The sequence below is a fragment of the Meleagris gallopavo genome, chromosome 6 (genome assembly GCF_905368555.1).
Source record: "Meleagris gallopavo chromosome 6, MGAL_WU_HG_1.1, whole genome shotgun sequence".
In the NCBI taxonomy this organism is placed as follows: Eukaryota; Metazoa; Chordata; class Aves; order Galliformes; family Phasianidae; genus Meleagris; species Meleagris gallopavo.
This window is the reverse complement of record NC_139409.1, coordinates 42,870,165-42,885,323: the sequence shown is the minus strand read 5'-3', so window position 1 is coordinate 42,885,323 and position 15,159 is coordinate 42,870,165. Positions and strand designations below refer to the sequence as shown.

General features: G+C 36.8%; 1 protein-coding gene across 5 annotated transcripts in view; it reads left to right on the top strand.

Annotated features, from left to right (window-relative positions):
- The window catches only part of ULK4 (unc-51 like kinase 4), a 219,771-nt gene that overhangs the window by 166,467 nt on the left and 38,145 nt on the right, over window positions 1-15,159 (top strand). The window lies entirely within an intron of this gene.

Genomic DNA, 15,159 nt, shown 5'->3' with positions numbered 1-15,159 from the left:
AAGCTTCTGTTTTTAAATCCTCTTACAAAAAAAAAATCGTTGAGTTTTTCCTATTTCACTTTGCTCCTCAGCTATTGAATTAACTCATGTTATTTATATATTTATTTAGTACTTCAGCTTTGTGAAGTACTGAAACAGTTTCCTGAAAGCCTTCTGGAAGAGTTAACTTTGTATCATTAAATAGCTGCTCAGAAGCACAGGCTTTGATTTCCTGATGAATAAAATGTTATTCTGTATTTGAAGTTCATTGGTATGTAGATTGTTCTCACCAAGCATCCAGTTTTGCTCAGCCCTATCTTTCCCTAGAAGAAGCACAAATATAGAAAATTGAAATTGGAATGGCATTTAAAATTGGTGATTTCTCTCATTCAGGTTATCATCCTAAGAATTCTTCATCTCCTTTATTTGCTCATGCTTTTCTAAAAAAAAAAAAAAAATCTAACAAAAAATTTAAGACAATTCCTATTTATTTTTTCCATTGCTTCTCATTCTGTGTAATTGTTATGCTGGCTAGGAGAGTTTTGTTTGTTTGTTGTGGTTTTTTTTTTTCTTCCTGTTTCTTTTCTGCAATAACAATTAAGAGGAAGAGGCAAAAAAGTGTGAAGAAAGGAAGGAGAAAGGAGGTTGTAATAAACATATCCAGATTATTTCCTATTAGCATAGCTACAGAGTGGTTGCATCTCCCTCCATTTTGAAGGCTGTGATTCAAAAGTTGGCTTTGCACACAGGATGTTTAACATAGAAATGCCTATTGGCTATCTTAAGAGAACAAAGCTACACTATCACCTTTTGAACTGGAAGATCCTAATATTTTTTATTCTCTTGTATACCAGCAATGCTGGTACTTGTTATTTATATCAGGCAGATTTTCTGTAATTACTTTAATGAGATCATAGGATTTCTTTTGAAAGCAAGGTTCATACATAATTTGATAGATTATTTAATAAATTGTACATTATTTCTCTATACCTTAAAATGCCCTGTTCAGAGGAGATGATTATCTTGTCATAATCACAAAAGACATAGAAATATAATGATATCTACTTAACAAGCATTCAGCCCACATCATCTGTTCATGATGAATTTTAAAGCCTTGAATGTCATTTTTCAATTTTTTTTTTCATAAATTGCTCATACCTGAGCAATATTTTAATAGGAGGATCACTAAGTGCACCAGTTTCTATTCTTGCCAGTCAGTGCTTGTACCAAGCATCTTTTCAATATGTGATCACATTAACTTTGATAATAGAGACACAGGTATTGCTTACACAAGACAGGGATATTGTAAAAAGAAATTATTGTTTATGGTATAGCTGTCTTTATGGTATGTATTTCTTGTAATAGGAAAATGGCATAGCAGTAAGACCAGCTAGTCTTTGTCTAAGAGTTTCATGTATCTTCAGAGGGCCAGCAGAGATGCATCTCCCAGTATCAGAATCTTCAATTTAAAACCGTGTCAGAGAAATTCTCAGCATACAAAACTGTCTAACCTTGATGAAATGGAAATTTATATTTTTATGTTGTTTTAACTAATAGTATTTATGAGGTTTTGCCTCCAGTAAGCTTTTTATGGACAAAGTTGATGTTTTCTAATGTGATCATTTCTCATCTGGCAACTTGTCCAGCAAATTGACTGCGGAACAGAGTAAACTTCCTGCAGCACTTTCTTCACTGATTTTTGCCCTACAATTTTGTTATATTCATTTGTAATCAGAAATACAGATTTAGGTCAGACTATGTCAAGAAGAAATCTAAGTACAGGTACTTATTAATACAAGGTACATGAACAGACCCTTTTTGGTTTTTTTTTTCTGTTTGAGCAGTTGCCAGCTGACACCTCCAGATCCTTTCCCTCTGCACAGTTTTGCAGTCACTGTGCCCTAAGCCAGTGTCACTGCATGGGATTTTTGTGACCCTAGCACCCAGCACTTGACCTTGTTGAATGCCATACAACTGGACAGAGTCCATTGATCCAGCCTATCCAGATCCCTGTAAAGCCTTCCTACCTTCAAGCAGTTCCTGCCTAACTTCTTGTTGCCTGTAAACTCACTGAGGGAACACTTGATCCCCTCATCCAGTTGACTGATAAAAATGTTAAACAAAATTGAACCCAGTACCCTGAGAAATACCACTGCTGTCTACAGACCAGCTACCAGACCAAAAGTAACTCCATTCACAGGGACCTGGGCCATTCACAGGGCCTGGCCATCCTGCCAGCAAACAGTGCACCTGTCCAAGGCACGAGAAGCCATCAGCAGTTTCTTGAAGAGAAGTCTGTGGGAAACAGTACCAAATGTCTTGTTAAAGTCCATGTAAACAACATCCACAGCCTTTCCCTCATCCCCCTAAGTTCATCATTTTAGAAAGAGATCAGGTTAGTCAGGCATGACCTGTTTTTTGCAAACCCATGGTGAGCAAGTTTGCTCACCTGATTGTCCTGGTTGTGCCATGTAATGGCAAATTAAGATGATCTCTTCCATGACCTTCCCTGGCACTGAGCTCAGGCTGACAGCCTGTGATTCCTCAAATCCTCCTCCATGCCCTTCTTGTAGATGGATGTTATGTTCTCTGTCCTCCAGCCAGCTGGGACCTCCTGATGTAGCCAGAACTGCTGATGCACTATTGGAATTGGCTTGGCAATCACTTCTGCCAGTAACTTCAGCACCCTTGGGTGGATCCCATTTGGCACTGTAGCTTATGGATGTTGAAGAAATGATTTTACTGTAAAAAGAAATTGTTAGAATTAAAAACAGGAAAAAATGTACTTTCAGTTAACTTTTTAAACTATGTATGAAAGGATCATTGAAAAGCCTAGAAGAGGCAGCACTGGCCATCTTCTCTATGTTTTTTACAATGAACTCCTAGTTTCCAAAGCTTTTGACTCTGTCAGGCCCAGGTTAACAGTCTTTTTCAGGGTTGTTCTCTCACTAGCGTTGATACAAAGGACAAACTGTATAAAATCACTGAGTCAAAGAAACAGGTGTTTTTTTTCCTTCAACTCTTTTGCTAACTCTCCTGTTCTGGTTTCTTCATCTTGACTTAGACAATACTGCTATTCAAATTTTCAGTGACATCTGTGTAACTGAACAGCAATGTCAGAAGAGTGGTCTTGTTTCATCTTTTAGTTTTAGAAGCCTCTCCTGCCACCCTTTGTGGAAACTGCTATCTTACCACTTCATTTCTGCTGTGAGAATATAATGTATCTTGTTACAGTCCAGTGAATCACCTATATTAAAGTACTTCTTTGTGAAGTGGGAGAGATTTTCATGAGGGAAGCATATAGTTCAACTTCTGCATACTTTACTAGAAGACTTTAATTTCTTTTTCCCCACAAAAAAATGTCTACCTGCCAGCTCAAATCAACATCTAGATTGTAATGTGAAAGCAAGTGATTATCACCAGAACTTTTTAGAACTAGCCAATGCTTTTTCACTGGACACATAATCACTGTGAGATTATAGCTCGGTACAGGCAAATAAGATGTTTCATCTTTCAAAACAAGAGAAAGACGCTTTTTTATTTTATTTTGTTTATCTGGTAATAAGGAAAAATTTCTCTGAGAAAAAAGAATAAACGTTAGGCTCTAACAGGCAGTTCTCACTGTGCAGAGTGAACTTCTGTTCTGTGACTTTTACTTTAAGTCCTTGTCAAAAAGTATATTTGAATTCCACCTAAATCACACTTTTTTCCTCTGATCTTCTTTCTAGAACCTGATTGTCACTAATTTGCATATCATAACTGTCAAAAAGTAGCTCATCCTTTATTTTTGAGCAACTAGACATTTAAGAAGTGATCTGTGTGTCAGATATCCTGTGGGGGATATGTAGGAGGATTTCTCAAATTGTGTTAGGCTGTGAAGAAAGATGATAAGGCCAGAACCATGATACGTGCACTATGACAAAAGTCCATATATTTATTAAAAATTGCTATGATAGTTCTCAGACTAGTCCCTCATTATCTTAATCACTGATTGCACATTCTGAGGAAAGACACTTAGAGCTTGAAAAGAAATACGGTATGATATGAGGTAACAACTCTGCAATCCCTCCGAAAGTTGAATTTCTTACTGGAGTTTTCCTCCTCAGTGAACTCCTGCACAAATGTCTGCTCAGAGCTTGCCTCAGAGAAAGGAAAGCAAAATCCCAAGAGATTTTCAGTGTCCCTTTTGCATCTTCAACTCTGGGTATTCAGCACCACAAGGAGGTGCTTGTGTGGCAATTCCCAGCAGTCTGCTTTTCCAGAGCATATAAAGCTAATGAACCTGCTGGCACATCTGCTCTGAGGGCGTACTTCTCTCAATTAGCCTCAGTTAAGTGGAGAAAAACTTCTTACACATCTTTCTCCTAATCTGAATCTTTTAAGAATACCTTATTCACAATACATACTATTTCATTGCTCTGAGGATTGATGTTATGACAGAGATGCTTGTTAGACTCTGAATACCATACTTGCTTGTGGGTTACTGATGTGTATTGCCATAAGTGCACTGGCTGTTGATATGTTTTCATGAAATTATACATCTTCTTACTATCTGGATCATTCTTACAGAAACAATTTCTTCCCTTCGTTAGTACTGCTTTTTTTCAAGTTGTTAGCAAGCTTGTATCTCTTCATTATAGAACATCATTGAGTGGCTTCAGTCTGCAGTAGAAGAACATGCTTGGGTAGGATGAAGTATTTCTTTAGACATAAAGAACTAAAGATTCCCAAGAAGAAAACACACTTCATGCCTATCTTAGACAGGATGAGTTTCTCACAATGCTCTGAAGAAGACCGATGGAAAGGCTAATGCCATTTCATTTCTTTATTCCTTTTCCTCTGATTTGAGAGGCTCTCCCTGTTTACAAACCCCTCACAGGCCTTGGTGTAATAGGTACGGGTAAATTTTAATGAAATTTGAGAGTGTTTCCAGAGATCGCAGATAGGGAGGCCATTTGTGCAGTGCTGTTGCTTGGTAACCTTAAACCATCGTATTTGCAGCCTCTGCAATAAAGCAAAGGGGATGAACTGCTTGCCTTCCTGCGTGCCTCCCCTTCCCAGGTTTGCCTAGAGGGCCTGTGGGCAGTGAGAGGTGTGCTTCCAGCTCCTTCCCTGCTGGCTTTAACTTAGTTGCAAAGCAGGGTTTAAAATACAGCTTGGTGAATTTTGCATACGTTCTGACTGAAATAAAATTTAATGAAACTTCTTAAAAGAAACCCCATAACTCCAAGATGGAGATTTGGGAATCAGATCCACTGATCTGGGTCATCCCGTGCCCTTTGGTCAAGAAGCAGTACATGGAGTTCACAGCTAAAATGTATTACAGTGGTTATGATTAGGCCTGTACATCAATTCAAACAGCAATTAAACAATGATTTAAATTGATGTAGTATAGCTTGAACAAATCTAGCATTTGGCAGGCCGACTTCCCTTTTGTGGTACGTCCCCTTTGCTGTATTTTATTGTTTACAGAACAGTGAATCGAGCTCATAATTGATCAGCTTATCTGAGTCATTTGGTGTTTTATTTTTAATAAAAATGTCACTTTGGCTGTGTCTTGACCTTTCTGTTTGATTGGTAATGTCTTATTGGAAGAAAGGGAAGAATATTTCAGTATTCAGATTTACTTTGTTAGGGCACTGATAGAATTTTGTTTGGATGTTTTCTCTTCCTGATTAACTTTCCCTTGCATTTTACCATATCCCTCTTTCAGCTAGCCAAAATTCTTAAATGCAGTGTTCTGAAGCTGTATAGCCATCGGATGTATTTCAGTTATTTCAGTACTTATATTTATGCCTTATGAAATTAATTAGGATAAGGTATCCATGGGCAGCAAGTGTGAGTCATTACTGCAACCTCTGGAATTCTGATCTTCCCCTATCTTGTCACTATTAATCCTGACCAGAATTTCTGTGGCTGATACCAGATGGCAGAGAAGTTTCCAGTTTTTTTGGTCCAAAGGACCAGATGGTACAGAAATGCTCTGGTTATTTCTTCTCATAGAAGGGACAATTTTGTCCAGGCTTATAGGATCACCTTTTTCTGCCTGTATCAAAGCCCTCTTTTGCTTGTAAATTTTGTACTTCTCTGAGTACACTTGTTCTGATTCCCCTTCTGTCATATGGTATGTGTTCCTATGTTCATATCTAACCACAGCATTTTTTATTTTTTTGTATGTGACTTGAGGTATTCTCAAGTTGAAGAGCCAAGAAATTTTAGCTGTAAGAATTAAAATTTTATTTCAACTTTGGATTCTAAGCTGAGATTTTTCTTCCTCCAGCTGATAACTGGATTCCATGAGCCTGTTCTATATATTTACCTGTGGTAAAATCAGAAAATTAAGCGGTGATGCATAAAATCGGATGATAAAGATGTTTCTAAAATGCAATTAACTCAGCATTTTTGGAGGCATGTAGGAGTTTGCACAGCATGGAAAGTCCATATCGAGGAGAGCACCCTGCACTTTGGTATTTCCATCAAACATAAACACCTGCTTTGCTAGCGAATCATATCTTGACATTGCCTGCTCCTAACTCAGAAGTTCAAACACAGGTCTATATTAGTGGTTTTCTTTTGTTTGTCCTTAGCGTTTGTTTGATGCTGATACCTTTCTACTATAAAGCTAGACAGATCCTACTTTTGATGCTTTTTATTTGTCATAGCAGTTTTGTTTAATATTACTCTCCTACCTGCTTAGGCTCCTATGATACTTAGTTTGTAAAGCATTTAATGGTCCTCACATTAGAAATAATAGATACCATGAACATTTTCCTTAAGAGGATCCCACCAACAGTAAGAAAATACAATTAAATTTTCAAAAATATTTTCTCAGCTGGAATGTTAATTCCTGGTGCATGTATTTCTGGGGTCTGTTAATGGGAGCATATAAGCAGTAGTTACTGCTATCATTATTACCATAACTGAATCGCATTACTGCCGGTAGAACAGGACCTCATTGTGGTAAGCTCAGTGCAAACACGGTAAAAAGTCATTTTTTGCTCAAGAGAGCAATCCAGCTTGCTATCTGTCTTCAAAATAAGCTCAAGAAATTGCCTGACACCAACACTCTCAAACAGGAAATAATTTGACACAAAGATAACCATCATTTATAAAAGTTGGGCAGTGTTCAGTTCTGTGAAAGCAAGAATGGGAGCGTAACTCATTGCACCTGACTGCTAATACTGAAGTATATTCATTTTATTCTAAAGTTAAACTCTTACAGTCACAGCAGTGTTTCAAAACCCTTAGTCTTTATATAGTCTTAATGTGAAGCCATTACCAGAAACTAGAACGTTTTTGGTTGCTTGTGTTGAAGATGGGATAGAAGTATGCAAAGAAACCAGGTTCTGTGTGACTTCTTGCAATGTCCTATTGTGAAACCTTCAACAAAATCTCCCATTCTTATTGCATCTATTCACTTAACTCAGCAAATTTCTTGAAGGTGAAGTATTCCATTGCGTTTCAGTATGTAAGTAAAATTATAAGTAAAATTTAACTACCATTTGCTGTGAAGAAATCTAATGTAATTAAATTTCCTACTGGGAAGCAGTGGTCCTTCTTTTGTCTTTTAAATGACCTAATGCAAGACCAGAGTCAAAGGGCTTGACACGTCCTCTTAATTAAACTTGAGCACTTCGTTGTTCTCCTTCATATTTTCCCTATCTATTGACTTCTGCATATATTTCAAGTTCTTAATATGGCATCTGGATTTCACTTAGTCTGGATCCATATTCTCTTCATCTTCTAAGGCTGAAATACAGCTGAGAAGCTTGTATTTTCAAAAATCATATCATGAGCAAATTTGCAGTTCACAAGGAGTTTGGTCTAACATATATTGTATGGATGCAGATAAACAGGGAATATAGTTCAAGTGCTTATAGGGATATTTTGTAGAGGGAGACAATGCTTGACCGTTAAGCTTTGAGGATGTGTGGGACTCTGAAGCATGTGAGTGAGGCACAGGAGATGTAGATTCATAGAGCATTTCCAGTATAGGCCGTCAGAGGGAAATCATGAGTGAAAATATGACAGATCCAACAAAAAGTATGCTGGTCTTGGTAATGAGACCAAGCAATATGACCATACGTGGTCAGAGGAAGGCAGCGTTTAAGGAGGTAGAGCTTATTGGAAAAATCAAAGTTGAAAATTATTTTAGAGGCATCAGTCATAACATACATGCGATGAAAGAACACAAAACATTTAACGTCCCTGGATACCTCATGAACCTAGTGGCTGCTTGACGTATTCACTAACAGTTAGTGCATGCTTTTCAAGTTCCCCATACTCATTTTCTAATCCCTAACTATAATAACCATATCTGGGCCTTATGAACATGATGCTGCACAATTTCAGATAAGTCTGTGATTTGTGTAAGTGTTCTCGAACAATGTTGTGTTTAAAAATAGCATTTGTATGCATTGAGATTAGGCTTTGAGTAGATTACTACCATAATTTGCCCTCCCTCCCCAGTTCATGCAGTAATTCAATCTAACATCTTCAGTGATGAAACCTCTGCATTTTAAAGTATGAAGACTATACTAGTTAAACATTTATGAAGTGCCCAGTGCTGTCATTTCTTTAAACTATCAAAATGTAATGTTTTTATATGAACATAATTATACATTTATAACAAATGTAATTTCTGGTAATGTGATGTTCTATGGACTGTGAATTACTGTCCTACATTTCGTACAGCAGATGCTTTCTCTGGGATATAATGCCTGGTTGATGAGTTCATATGATGATAAGAATGTCCCATAATCTGCATACCAGCTCTACTCTGCTTATACAGCTTGCCTTATTAGATCTTTCAGGGGGCATTTTGAGAGCAAAGAATTCTCATGAAAAGCAACTGATTACCCATATCCTTTAACATCAATAAAAATATACCTCTGTCAGCGATCATTTAGAGGATGGATCATCAGATGCATGACATTTTATGGTATCAAATAGCTCTAATGATTTGAAACAATTTTTTTTTTTTTTTTTAGGCAAAATACTAGTGTATGTAATAACAAGAGAGCTGTTGTGGACCATAACCTGAGTATATATTGATGAGTCGAAATGATGCGTTCCAAAGTGCAGAATATTGCACCTTATGACTAGAAATCTGATCTTTATGCTGTAGACCCATGAGAATTGTAATGCATGGATTTATTACATATTGGAATTGTGTCAGAAGATCATGATATCAGAACCTGCCCATCCCTGGGCTAAACAAAATGTGCCCTGAGCAGAACTTCTTCTCACGGTGGGCTTGGGGAGGTGTAGCAGCAGGATGTCCTGGAGGAGCTGTAGCATGTACTGCTGGCTTGTGTGCCCCAGCAGAGCAGCTCTGCGGGGCTTCCTGGGAAAGCAGCATCAAATCAGTCTGAAAACATTACCTAAGAGCCCTCAGTGATTGTGTGTGTTTTACTTATTCCTATTAGAGTACAAGTCTACACAAATCATGTTAGAGTTAAAAACAAGTTAATCTATTATGATAGAATAACTCCCGTGGAAATGAGTATATTAGCTTATTCTGCTACTTTTCTTTAAAGTACTGCTATTTTATTTTTTTTTTGCTATTTAAACATAGCAAAAAGCAGTTTTTACTGTATATGATTAAAAGGAATAATTGTTCATAAAGACCTGTGCCCCCTTTTGTCATCTTGAACTAATATTGCAGTTTATGTATTTGCAATATAAGCGGGGATATATTCATGAAATGGCACGCAACATTTATTTTCAAAATCCATAACTAGAAGTTGGCTAAGAGTAATTTGTGCCACATATATCAGTCAGATACATGTTACTCCAACTCTGCTAATATAGCAATAATTCTTTCAGGTTGGTGAGGAAAATTCTTGCTGCTGAAAAGCAAATTACAACTGTCATTGAAAGACTTCAGAAATAACATGCCCTCAGGATTGCTCGAGTGGACTGTTGCTCCACTGAGGAGCTCTGATGACATCAGAGAGGTGCTCATGCAATTTATTCATGTAATTGGAATTCCAAGATGTAATACATATTACATTTCGAAGGTGATGTTATTTAATAATGAATGATTTTAGAGACTCTTCTAGTCTCTATATCATATCCTTGCTCCTTCATCATTATATTTATTAGGATCCTTTGCTCCCCATGCCTTTTTTTTTTTCTACATGATTTCCACATCTACTCACATGTTTTTGATTCTTCTCTCAGCTCCTGAACCAGATGCTCTTGACCTTTCTTGAAGCTTACTTTTTTTTTTTTTTCTTTCTCTCTTAAATGAGACTGGAAAGCTTTGTGGGAATTGATGTTGAAATGTGAAGGAGCAAGAATGTTAAGATTTATTCCCATCTTAATTTTGACCACTGCAGGTTCCTACAAGATCCTCTTCCCCTTCTTGCAGTTTCATACTTTTATTTTGCATAACTATTTATGATCTCAAGAGTACATAATTACATTAGCATACTGTTCTGTGCTTGTGACTGTACGCCTTTAAGCATATACATTTTTTGTAATCCCCTAAAATTTTCTCATTAAATGATAACTCTTACTTTCAACATTTCCATTTACATAACAGTTCAAAGTTTCTAAAATGGATAGGATTTGAAATACCTTAATTTTCCAAATCCATTTCTAGAAATTCCACAGGAAATATAATTGTCTAACTAATTACTGACTCCTCAATATCAGGGCTACAGAATTTTCTCTTTTTTCCCCATCCCAAATTTTTGGCTCTTTTGAGTCCTAGCAAAAAGTATTTCTGTTTTTGTTTGTTTCTTTGTTTGTCTTTATACCTTGCATGTGTGTCTTTTGTTTAACTCCCCTTTTAACAAACTCTTTTAAATGGATGATGAACCTAATAATGATCTATTTGAGCTTTTCATCCACACAGTTAAAATGGCTTTGAGAAGAGGCAAACTAAATTGGTCTATCTCTACTAGAAAATAGTAATAACCAAATGTAAATCTGCCAAGCTCTTTCTATTCAGCTATTGCCTAATACCTTGTAGAGCACTTCAGGGGCTTCAAAAATGATGAAACTTTTAGTTTGACTTGGATGAGGAAGTAGAATGCAAATGTAATCACTCTGACAGTGATTTAATGACTCTGGGACACCTGTAAGTAAGGCAAGGTGCAGAGGACTGTGTCAAGATGTGGAGTGGAATGTGTAAGGAGCATTATTAGTGAGATTAGAGAACTTCTGACAACTTTAATTGAAGCCTTATCCAGATGATTCAGTAACATGCAAGTCACTCCAAAAATAATGCTTCCTATTTATTTCAACGAAAACTACAACAGATACAGAAAGCAGAATAGCACTTTATGGTAGAGTAAGTTCTCAGCTACAAATCACTGCTCTTCAGCATAGTCACCACTATTAGCTATTCATTGTCGCCAGTGATGCACAAGACGCTGAATGCTTCACTGAGAAAAATCTGTACCAGTGGAGGTGACCCACTCTTGCCCACTGCCTCACTGTACTCATATCTGCTGTTTAGACTCCATAAACATTCAACAAGCATTGGTGAATGTCAGTGGGAGCCATTTTTTCTGGTTGAAGGAATGCAATTCCACCCCTTTTCTTCAGACACTTTTCCATATCAGACACCATTTTGTCAGACTGCCCCTCTGCTGCCATCTGTCACATAGTCACAACAGGTAATAGAATAATTGGTGGGCAGGTTGAACCTCTACAACCATACCACCAATGTCCACCTCAGATGTTGTGGACCAAGATAATAAAATAGGGAGCATCGCTTTTGGAGCAACCCTCTTGGTTTATATATAACCTTATAGCGAGGAAAAATTAATTAAAGAATTATACTTAAGTAAGGTCTAGCTTTGACCTTAGACAGGCCTTGTTTCAGAATGATGAGCGCTATTTTCTGTGTGGGTTCCTCCATGGTGCTGTGGCTGTGCCCCTGCCAGACCTGGCACCATTCTTACAGAGTAGAATGTATATATGGGTGGTCTGCAGGGCCACCACATAATGATTGTGAGCAGCACCTCTGTGTACTGAGTTGTATGTCTATATGATACTCAGTGTAGTCTTGGTTTTGCCTGGAAATTTAAGATGAAGGATTAATCAGAGAAAAAGTGAAAATTGTAAAAGGCAAATTTGAGTGGATCAAAGAGCTCTTTCTTCTTAATCATTCCCTGGACATTCATACTTATAGGTGAGGTATCTTATCTAAGTTGGTCTAACTTTGTCAGGTTAGTAAGATTTCAGAACAGGCGCCAGTTGTAGAACAAGGGACAAACTGAACAGGAAACTGTTATCCGTATTTAATTACATACTTCCAGATGTAAGAAGGACTAGCTCTTAAATTCAGAGATGGTGCTAGAGTGGCGCATCTTGAACCTCAGTTCACCAACACAACAATCCTCGAGAGAAAGTTAGGGAAACGGGTTATACATTTCTTACATAATTAATAGATTACTAGATCTAATGGTTGAAATATTGAGGTGTTTTATGAAAGAGTTGTCACAGCTTTCATATAAAACTAGTAAAATCAATTGAAGAAAACTAGTATTTTATGTCAGTCAAATGACTTGCAAAGCTCATTAGTTTCATGTTTTTTCCCTGACATTAATCTTTTCACTAAAAGCATGTGGTTGAAAATAGAGGGATAATTAGCATTAGCCCATTTATGAGAAACTGCTAGTGACAGAAGCTTATTTATTATTGTGTACAATTAAAATATGATGTGAACACATGAGAATTTACATTAAAACAAGATTGCAACTTGTCAGCAGTTTCCTTTGTTCAGCTGTGTGTTTATTAGACTACAGCTGCTTACCTACTTTTATATGACACTATAATAACAGTAGCAATGTCTTCATTATTCAAGATGCCTAAACCAGTTTGGTTACACCACACACCAGGAAATATATATCTGATACCATCTTTGTTGAAGAAGTAGATCTGGAAGTAAGATTTTTTTATATATGTATTTTATATACATTATACAAAAACCTTCCTGTCTCATCTCTTTGTTTTATACGTATATATATATATGTATAAATTTCTTGCAGTATGTGTTGTTTGTGAATAGCTCCTAAACTGATTTATGTAGATCTTTTTTCTTGTTTTAATGGAAAACTTTCTTTGCTAGCTCTAAAAATAAATGACTTGTGAGAAGCAGAACACATGCATTTCTTTCCTAAACCTGTTGTTCTACTAAGCGATTTTTGCAGGCTGATAGTTGGTCTTAATTCATGTGTATAAGGATTTTTGGGATTGGTACTTCTGCTGTTGAGGGTCAGCTTCTTTATGGCCTCTGGCTTTTCCAACTCCTGTAGTTGGATGGGGTGTATTTCAGAACATACAGAGAGAAAAGCAAAAGGTTCATCTGTCTTTAGTACCCTACTGATACCTTGCATCCTGAGGGAAAAGAAGGAAGAGTCGGGGCCTCTATTTCTTCCTGGCTTAGAGATGTGGTCCAGCATAGAGAAGCCATCAGCAAGTTCTTGTAAAAACATATAAAAGAAGGATCTGGAGCACTCTGAAATGAAGTGAAGGAATGAAATTGGGCCGTTTTATCTGCAGTGCGCAGAGGGGACCACCAGTGCTGTTAGCTTGTGTTAATGTGGTTTGCATTGCTCTCTGAAACAGTTAGAGAAATTGCTGGTCACGTGCATTTCATGGGTTTCTTTTGCAGTCATTATGTGCACGTCTTGATATTATGTGACCTTTCTGAAAAGGTAGGTAGTAACTAACACAGCTTTCTTGCTGACTGCATGTCTCTTTCATCTGTCGTATTTCTGAGATTTTATTTCTCACAGTCATCACTGTGCACAGAAGAGGAGTTATTGCCCATGACTTTGAACAGTTTGTTCATAGCCTGGTTTTCTGGAGCAGAAGCAGAAAGAATGAACAGGGACTTTGGTCACCATCAAAATTGAGACCTTAAGCACAGGCATCAGGTTTGCTAGTGTGGAGAGGGATACCTCTGATTAACTGATTTCCTGTTGCTGTCCCGATAGAAAGCAATATTTCCCATCTTCAGCTTACTGATGTATGTCAAATGCACAGTTTGGACTTCTGCACAATTCCTCCAACCCCAAAGCCATCATTTATGGAAAAGTCATGAGCTGTTACTTGTTTGGGAAGTACGTAACATTCGAATTACCTTATTTTTTTTGTTTGGGAGTTGAAGAAAGTTGCGTATATCTGCTTCCTCTTACTTCTCCTGTTATTTCCTTTGGAGAAGAGTTTCCAAAGTACCATAATGTCTCACTGCTCTTTACGAAAGATGTAAATTCAGCTTAAATGCCAAGCATTGCTTGTGAATGTGATTTAGATTTATTGCTTGTGACATTAATGACATAATTCTATCAGTTCTTTTTACCTAAATGTGATATCATTGACATTGATTTAAATGGATTAATATTTCAATTATTATTTCATTTATATAAAATTTATTTAAGGATATCTTGGTATTCTAATGGCAGAAATTATGGTGCTTCTATTTAATTGCAGGTGTCAATAATTTACTAGAATTATACTATGCAATATATATTCATCTCCTTGTGGCACTTTCCTAATTTATCTCCAGTCCCCAAACCACCAGCAGAAACCTCTAAGTGAGCAACCACTCAGTGATTTGCCCTCTAATGACATTTTTACCTTTTCAGCTTTTGCTTAAATCTGGCTATTAATTTGAAAATGTGGAATAGCTCATAATAATCATTATATACTCCTGTGAAGCTGCAAAGGGAAAAGCCACAAATGTTCTGATGTTTTCACGTTTGAAAACTGAGACTTAAAACTCCATACTTTTAACATTATAGAAGTCACTTACTAATGACAGTTTAATCATAGGGTTAAAACTAACTGAGATCTAAGGAAAAGAATGAAGAAAGAGGAGAGGCAAGGAAAAAAAAGCGAAGCATCTCTGTACAGAAGCATCTGATCTTAACCTTGGATAGCAATTATTTGGGAGGGATTTTTCCTGTCCTTCAGTGTACGGAAATGAGATAAGCACAGGAGTGCAGTTGTACCCTGTGATTTTCAAAAGGAGAAAGGCAACTGGACAGATTATTGAAACATCTTGAGATTTAGACATAGTTCTCGTAAGCTTGAATTTTAAATTGCGTCAGCTAAGTCATGATTCACAACTATCTTTTATTTCTCAATGGAATTCATCTATTTTCTTTAATATTTTTATTTTGTTACAGTGATTTATTTTTAACTCTCCAAAATGTA